This window comes from Empidonax traillii, unplaced genomic scaffold (assembly GCF_003031625.1).
Source record: "Empidonax traillii isolate 1590-97213 ecotype Southwest subspecies unplaced genomic scaffold, ASM303162v1 scaffold132:size1788729, whole genome shotgun sequence".
NCBI lineage: Eukaryota > Metazoa > Chordata > Aves > Passeriformes > Tyrannidae > Empidonax > Empidonax traillii.
In genome coordinates this window covers 510,126-517,083 of record NW_020955325.1, presented here as the reverse complement: position 1 = coordinate 517,083, position 6,958 = coordinate 510,126, and positions in this window count along the sequence as shown.

The following is a 6,958-nucleotide window of genomic DNA, read 5'->3' as shown; positions in this document are numbered from 1 at the left end:
CGCCGCCGGTGCGGTGCGGGGCGGGGAGCTATCCTCTCCCGTGTGCCAGCACATCCCCAGCATCCCGCGGGCCGTTCCTCAGGAGCTGACGGACTCACAGTCACACGTGGACCTGCAGCTCTTCCTTGGCTGCAAACATGTCGGAGAGAGGCCAGAGGCAGCCCTGGAAAACCGGGCAGGAGGCGGTAGCTGGGTGCCCTGGGAGGTCCGACGGAGAAGGGTCGGGGCTGAGAGAGTGCTTGGAAAGCCAGTGCCCCCAGCTCTGAGCCCCTCTCATCCCAGCCATCACCCACTCTCTCTGCTGGCTCTTTCTGGTCCCGACAACCCTTGTTCTTTCCAGCTTTCACATCACACCAAAGTTCTCTCCATCCCAGCATATTCACCTCTTTCCCTCCTGTTTCTCAGCTTCTTCCCGTTCTGCTCTCCACACTCTGCCAAGATTCCTCCTGCCTGAGCTCTCCACAGGGCTTCCCTTGTCCCTGGTCCCCTCGAACCCCCAAAGAGACCGTGCCCCTGCTGTGCAGCCCTTGCTCTCTCTGCTCCCTGAGTGCAACGTGCCTGCTGTCCCCTTCAGCTCTGTGGGGTAGCCCCCTCTACCAAGCTGTGAGTGAAGCAGATCCAGGCTTCTCCTTCTGGCAGGCATTTTGGAAACCTAGGTACTGGCTGTGCTTATCCCACATCCACCAGAGAGGAATCTGAGAGAAGCAAGTGAAGACAAGTTTGGAGAAACTCCAAGTCTCACTGCTGTGGAACTTTTCCCTTATATTTTTTCCTCATTTTTCTGTTTCCTCCTGTAACTCCTCAGTGGGTCTTCAGAGGGGAATAATTCGTCCTTCTTGCTGTTTACACTGCGGTCTTCAGTAGTTATCCCCTGCAGTCGTCCCTCGAGGAGAACTATTGCTTCTTCAGTGCAGTCCTCTGTTTGGTTTTCTCACTCAGTCACTGTCCCTGCAGGGAGGGCGAGCATAGCCAGAGGTGCCATCCCCACAGCAGGCACCACAGTGACTCTGTAGGCCCTGGACTGCCATTGTTCTTTGGAGATGTCCAGAAGCTTAGGGATAAGGGAAATTACAATCTGACAGATGCTCTTCCTTTAGGCAGACTGATGTGGAGTTGCCATTGACACAGTGCCATCAACCTAACCTTGGTCCTACTCAAAGCAGTACTATGGTCTTCTTTTGTTTGATACCAAATATGTCAAGTGGTTCTTGGAAACCGGCAAACAGCTACCCATGATCAAATCATGGCTTTCTTTTCCTACAGCTGAGAAAAGAAAGCAGCATCTCAATTATTTTTCCTTGGCTCATTTAGGGAGATAATATTATTGGAACAAGGTTTACCCTTCAGCCCTGCCCAGCCCAGAGGTGGAATTGGCTTCAGTGGCCTGGGGTTTACTCCCAACATTTGTAGGGATAACTTGCCCACTCAGAGCCCCATCCCCCTGGCACAAAGAAAGACTTCCTCTGGAAGTCCACATGACCTGGGGACTGGGAAAATGTGAATATGGGGCTGCCTTCAGCTTCCTGAGAAGAGGACCTGGTTCTGCCTCTCATCCTCTTCCTGAACAAGGCTTTCAATTTCTTCTATTAAAGCTGCAGGAAAAGACGCTGTTTCTCACCACTAGGGACAGAGAGCTACCCAGAGGGTGCCCTGACTGGTGATGGAGCTGAAGAGGTGTCTAGTTCAGAGCTGCGCAGAATGCACCTCCACCCACTCAAGGGTCAGTGTGGGAAACCCTTCCATGTGGGCACCTGACTGGCAGAGATAATGGCCCTTCTTCTGCACCAAATCCAGGGCTTAAACCTGTGCTTGGAAAGTGAAGTACCTGGACTCAATCTCCTCCTGAATCTCCCACAGTTTGAGCCCCGTGTCTTTCATACCAAGCTGCTTGATGTGATGGGATGGGATGGGACCATCTCCTTCAGTGGAGCTTGACAAGCTTGTGTATGGCATATGGGAACAGAGAAAGGCAAGTTTTTTGACTTTGCATTGGGTGGCTGAAGGCATGGTCTCTCTTCCCAGTGCTGTGAGTGTATCTGTCTAATGTAATAGATCATAAATGGAAACTGCACCCACTAGGGTGGGTGGAAATGAAGCAGGCAAGAGTCTGGCCCTCCGTGTAGTAATCAAGTAGTCAGCTAAAATCATTGGCACCTGCAGTGTGGCTGGGGTGGTGGCTGTGTGCAGTGCATCTCCTGCACTAGCTGATAGCTAACATTTTCACAGAGCAAAAGTAATTTAGGAACTGCTCTTACAGACCCACTGGAGGAACATCTTGATAGCAGGGGCAGCGGCCATGTGACAGTGGGGAGAGTAATTGCTTCTCTCAGAGCACTGCTGCAGCAGGCAGGAGGATTAATCCAAGTCTATTTTCTGGAACTGGTTTAATACTGTATTCATTTATCTGCAACTTCTGCAGATACGAAACATTTCATATTTCAGGTCTGATTTCACTGTTTCCAAGGCTGAAAGGCTTTCTTCTCTAGGGAGCAGCAGCTCTACAAGAGAACAACAAATAGGAGCCCTAGGGAAGCAGCAGAGGGAAGGAATATTTTATCTTTAGCAACTGGTCATTTCCATTTTGGAGGCAGTGAAAGAAGAACCATCTGGTGTGTGCTGAATATTCACAATGTAAACAATGACTTGGTTATGAATATGTGCATGTGTTATTGTTATTTACTATTTATAGGATTCCCTAGGTGTGCATGACACTTCACAAGCAGAAAGGAAGACCAGGGCTCCTGCACCCTGATGTGGCCAGTATAAATTTGACACAATGTTCAACAGCACCAAAAGACTGGCTGGGAGTGAGAAGGATATGCCAGCTGTGTGAAAAAGGGCAGTGCACAATTTCTGGAGCAGTAGCTGCTTCTCCTGGCAGAAGATTGCTTCAGATAACCATCCTCACGTATTCATGCCTGTTAGTTTAGGGTTTAATCCTCCCCTGCAATAAACACCATTTACATTTATTATTTTAATTTTCTACTCCTTAAGAGCTCTTTCCTGAAGTCTCCTGGCTGGAAATGATGCAGAATATCAGGAACCTTGGTCCAATACCTTTCCTTGTTGTGGTAGTCACCTGGAGTGATGGGACTGCTCAGTTGTCTTGAGCTTTATGGCTCGGGATCTTTAAATCAGCCAGCCGAAACAAATGTTTTTAGAGATGTTTTATTGTGTACTTTTCCTGATAGTCAAAGTGTCTTGAAAACAAGGAGAAGAGTCCGATCAAGTCCCAGAAGGATAACTTGTTGTCAGGGTGTAATATCTGATACTGAAGCCTGCTGGGGATCATGGGAATTCGGGAGCACCCAGACACCTGCAGAAGATACTCAGAGCTTTGCAGGAAGAAATGCCTGTAGTACTTCCCTCTTCTCATTCTTCCTTTTCTTCTCACTTCCTGAACTTTTTAATAGGGGTTTTTGCCCCAGCATTCAGCCATTCCTCTGGTGCTGAGCTAGTATTGTGGGCAGGGTTTGATGAAGGGGGCAGTTGTAGGCACTTGAAAGGAAGAATCTTGAGTCTCTAAGGGGAAGACTTCCCATACCATTTTTGGGGACAGAGCTCAGGGGCACTTGCGGGGCCAGGGAGATGCAGGAGTGAGTGGACCACAGCTAGGGACAAGAACCCCAGCTTGAGCTCAGGGCCATAAGTGCCTTACCTCCCACCTATCATCAAAATTTTCTCTTCCTGCTGTTACGCTCTGACACACTGAACTTTACTTGACTGCAAAAGTTTGTTTCCTGGCACCACCAGCAAGCAGAAAATGAGTCAAATGTTGATTTTTGCAATAGATTTCCTGACACAGCAGGATGCACCATAAATTGTGACAGTGCACTTATTTCAAACAGACCTGGTGCTCCATTGCATGGGCCAGCTAGAATGGACCAAAGCATCATGAGCAACACAATATTCCAACTTTTTGGAAACATGGTGGCCATTTGGTTTTTCTCCTCTGCTCCCCCCAAAATATTTAGGTGTTTATATGATCCAAGAATGAGTGAGATAAGTTAGGAAGGACAATGAACAGGACTTTCACACAAGACAAGGCAATGTTAGTGACTGCTCTGATTTTTTTATGGCCAGAGCTCTGTATTTCTGTTGATCACCTGTAAACAGCTGGCATCTCATAGTCATGGGACTCCTCCTGTTAGTCACCACCAACATCAGAGTAATGTAGCCACTGTGACAGGTCCATGGTTTGAGAAGGAGAAGCAGTCCATGTAGCCAGCACCAGCTGAGGTGAACACAGCAAAGCAAAGTCAGATAATGTTTTGAAGGATGGTCTTGCTTGTAATCTGGTCATCAAGTCCTGTTCAAAAATAAATACTTTAAGTTAGAGGATCACTAAGATCATCTTAGAAAAAATTATTTTCCTTGTCTAAATATACCCTTGGTGCTCTAAGTGTACTCTACTGGGGACAGCTGAATCTTGAACATTTTGGCACAAATGACAACACCTGGTCTGTGGGGAGGCGTTGCTATTCAGATGTTCAAAAGGTAGGGTTAGTTTGATAGACATAAAACATCTTTTACAGACTGCTCAACAACTCACGCTTCATTTGCAGGCAATTGACCCTTTGCTGATAAACATATCACTTTGTCTTCTGAAGCGCTAGAAATCCATTCACTAAAGAGCATTTTCACAGGGAAAGGTGGAGAACAAGCCCTTTTGAAGAGTAGGGTTCTAGATGTATTCCCTCTCCTGTTCCGTTTGTCTTCTTCATTCACATGGCTTCTTGACTTGAAAATGTCTCTCAAATACAAAGATACAGTAAACCACAGCTATGTCATCAGGTGGCAGATTATTTACTCATTTACTTTTGAAATTTCTGGATTAGTTCTCAATGAATGCCACTATCTTGAGGGCAGTCTGGAGATTGGCCAGATGGGAGCTGAAAAAGAGGTTCAGTAGCTGAAGTCATAAATTGAGACTCGGCACGTATTGACAGTGTGCTGAAGTCATGACCTCGGGTCAACCATTTAGCTAGCATCTCTTCCCTTGTTAATAAACATCTTCCTCATAGAACCCCCCAAACAACTGTCAATCTACATCAAAATAATTAAACCCCAGCTACCTAAAACCATGCTGTCAGTCTGCCTGACCTCAGTGCTAGGTGCCTCTCAACCCTCAGGTATTTTTAAAACAGGAAAAATACTCCTTCTATCTTTCTTTCAGAGGTTTTCAAAACGCAAACCAAGAAGAAGTATTGAGGTAATTGGATGGCTTCATCTAGAGAAGACATGGTAGCCGCTTTCAAGTTTGTAATGGACTGCAGTGAGGAAAGGATTAATCTTTTTCTGAATCCACTGAGGTAAGGATTAAGACCTTAGACTGCTGCAAAGGAGGGTCAAGTTATGTATTAAATACTCTGAATGCATAATAATGAATTGAATGGATTGATTGGGGGTGGTGGAGAATCTGCATCACCTGAGATCTTCAGGACCTGATGCAGACCTTGTCTGCAAGGGACAGGTAAACTTGGAGCAAGGATATGGAGAAACTGGGAAAGATGATTAAGTTGGCCTCTGAAGGTCATTTCTCACTATGAATAGAACCTTAGCATTAGATTTCTGTTTCGAGAAGATCAGGTCCTTCCTGAGAACCCAAGTAGAATAATCCAGAACTGAGTGAGGAAAGGGCTGAGCTCCCTTTTGCTTCATGCCTCCACCTAGGCAGATGTGAGGCTCGTCAGCATAAAGGTATGCAGCTCTGCTGCCAGCCACGCTGTATTTGTTTTGTTGCTAAACTGGAGACATCAGGCCTACCCTGTTACTTTTTGTGGCCATTCAGCTTTACCTAACCCAGCAGGAAACCTCTTCAGACACTGTGAGTGTTCAAATTTTGAAAGCAAACTACTTGGAAAAAAAAAAACAAACAAACCAAAACAAAACATCAAAACCCAACAAACCAAAAACCACTTCATAAGGTTTGTAGTAAGTGATAATTTAGGGCAAGCAGCACCTGGTTTACCTCAGGGAGCATTCATTTCTTCCAAAATATCCCAACAAACAGCAGAGATTTACTGACTAATTTTGGAAAAAAATCATCATCAGACTGTATCCTGAACACTAAACTAATAGGGCTGTCTGAGGCAATGCACATTTTGGGTTGGAAGAAATTATACATAATTTGGGATGCAACTTAAAGAGAGATCTTGAAAGATGTTGAGCAAGCTGTATCAGAACATGGCATCAACTGGAACAATATTTATTCTGTTTAAAATCTCTGAGCACAAGGAACTAGGAGATCTGGAGACAAAGCTATTAAAACTGTCATCTGCCAGTCATTATCAAGAGTAGCCCAGGTGATTGAACTAGAGGATGAAATCACCAGCTGATAACTGTATAGGTTATGTCAGTGGCCTCCCACCCCACTTGCTAAAGGGACATATGGGAAAGAGTCCATACCAGGGAAAGTCCCTCCACACAATTAGCCAACAGAGGAGAGTGGACTAGTGACAGTCAGCATCATCGTGTGTTCTTTATGTCCAGCTGTGAAGTTCTTCCAGAGAAAGGCATATAGCATAATCCCTGCTCTACTTGAAAGACAAGAAAATCTTGAACATGGGTGAAATGATTTACCTATGGCTGAAAAGTACAATAGGGAAATACTCCAACTCCTGGGTCACAAAAAGACTCAGACAAGAAAAAGGGAGATAGTATTTCTGAGTGTCACACATCCAAGTTGTCTCATGATATTGGTTTTATAGCAGGAGAAAATCCAATTCATGCAGAAGATGTTTTTACTTTTTAATGCTTGCTCCAAATTAACTACTGTTCCCATTTTTCACTTACTCCTTGTGGTAATCTCCTTATTTACACATCTCTCTCTCATATACACATTCTTATGCATAGGCAGATTCATCCCCAGTCAACTTATTCCCCATCCTACAAATAGCTCATAACATTAACAGTTCTTCCCTTCCCTTCCCTTCCCTTCCCTTCCCTTCCCTTCCCT